This window comes from Daphnia magna, linkage group LG1 (genome assembly GCF_020631705.1).
Source record: "Daphnia magna isolate NIES linkage group LG1, ASM2063170v1.1, whole genome shotgun sequence".
In the NCBI taxonomy this organism is placed as follows: Eukaryota; Metazoa; Arthropoda; class Branchiopoda; order Diplostraca; family Daphniidae; genus Daphnia; species Daphnia magna.
In genome coordinates, this window is record NC_059182.1 from 8,390,770 (window position 1) to 8,392,830 (window position 2,061).

General features: G+C 38.6%; 1 pseudogene; it reads right to left on the bottom strand.

Annotated features, from left to right (window-relative positions):
• Nucleotides 1-469: 469 nt before the first annotated feature.
• Nucleotides 470-1,131, bottom strand: LOC123470179 (annotated as a pseudogene).
• Nucleotides 1,132-2,061: the final 930 nt, after the last annotated feature.

Here is a 2,061-nt window from a genome sequence, read left to right on the forward strand (position 1 = left end):
TCTTCTCCCTTTTGCTTTACAAACGATGGACAGGATTGCTCACCTTTTAAACCACGCCTCGTACATAGCCAAGTGACTACTCCACTTTTACTGGGTTTCTCGCTTTTTCTCCCATATCGATTACCTATTCCATCCAACAACTGATCCTTTCCCCTTATCGAAGCCCCAAATTCAATATAAAAGTGTTTCACCCGGATTGCTGGTGTGATTGGCTCCTCGTAAATCAGGCTTTTCTCTCTGATGGGGACCGGAGTAACGTGACGAGGCGAATGAACAGTATCTCCATTCTCTGATTCAAAGGATGATCTTAGTGATAAGACAAAATATTATTAGTTACTTCGTTTCCAATAAACATTTTTTAATTGTATACCTGCTAGCTGTGGAATTATCTTCTGGTCTAACTGGGCTTGGCGGGTGAAGTGAAGTGTCTAATCCAGAAAAAGGAAAAATCAAAAGGATTAATTGCAGAGTCATTCAGAGACATATTGGCAACTGCCATGTCAAGTAATTCCTGTGAAATATCTGGAAAGTCCATATTTATTGACGGCATTGGAGGGACAACTTCTTCAAGGACGACTGAGTGGGTAGAGGAGCTATGAATAGTAAATGTTTCATTGACAATTATGTTTGTAGTTGAAGAAGTTGAAGCGATAACTGAATCCGAGAAAGGAATAACTGATGCATTTCGCCTTTTCGGAGAACTTTGGTCGTAACGAGGGTTCGGTTTTCTGTTCCGTTTAGGTCGTGATTGCTGGAGCGGATTCGAATTAGCTTTCTGAGGGAATACTCTCCAGTTCACAAGCAAAACATGTAAACAAATTGTCCCGCTTTGCGATCTTGTAGCAATCCTTGTCAATCGCTGAAGTAAATTTTAAAAAATCAGTAAATATCATAGGAAGACATCAATTTCACAAACAAGTTTTCAGCAAACAAGAAATAATGACATAGAAAATAGTCTCTTGCAATCTCATACTTTTCAAATCTTTCAGTAATAAGTAGAATACAAAACAGTTAAGAGCAAAGACTGAACTTACATGTAAAACAGCGTCGGTGAACCGATTTCTCGCACTAATTGCACTTAATTTTCTGATCTCCCTTTTTAAACGCTATCTTACACACGAGACACTCCATTCTTGGCAAAAGATGAAACACAACTGTCGTAGTTCTCAATTTTGTCTTCTTATATAAGACATCAAAGCAAAGCAAGCCAAGGTCATTCCAGACGCAACCCTTGTAACAATCCCATGGCGCTTGTTTACTCGGAGAGAATTCTGAGAGGACTCAACTATCATCTACCGACATGTCATGTACAGCCACCGGAAAGTCAACAGTAACTTTCTTAGAAAAAATGTCTACTCTTTTTAACAAAAAAACTTAACATGAAAAACATTATATTTAAAAACAAACTTCAATTAAATGGAAATATAGTAGTGGATGCGATAGCTTAAGTTACTAAGTTCATCAGTTACCAAGCCAACAGTCAATGAACGGTATTTGACCACACAACAAAGAGCGCTGATTACTTTAACACTGGCCAACATGATTCCGTGCCGTGAATCATCTCTACTTTTGCTATTGGCAGATAACCTTCAAACGGAGTAGATTTGTCTAGTAATGGCTCCGAATTCTCTAGCCTATTGAAAAACATAAACGCAGTTTGAAGATACAATTAATTTAAAAACATATTTATATCAGTTTACCTTATCCGTGATTTTTCTCAATGCAGATTTACGCATAGGTGGGGTACCGTTCTTGATTTTAAGTAAAAGAGTCATGATTTTTCGTTCCTTTAGCTCTTGTGGGCTCAATGAATCTTTATCAACATCAATCTGTAATAGACCGAGAGCCTGCGACGGTTAGGGGTAATTTTTTTAACAAAAGGCAGACCGCCAAAAATATTTAAGTTAAGGTATTTTATCGGCAGAAATGCAAGTCTGCCGTGCCGCAGAGGGTTCCCCTGCGGCACGGATCGTTGCATTCGCAACAGGAAAATCGGAAGAGAGTTAATCCCCTATGTTGTATTTTAACTTTAACTAGTTTGACTGACACCACCTACGATGC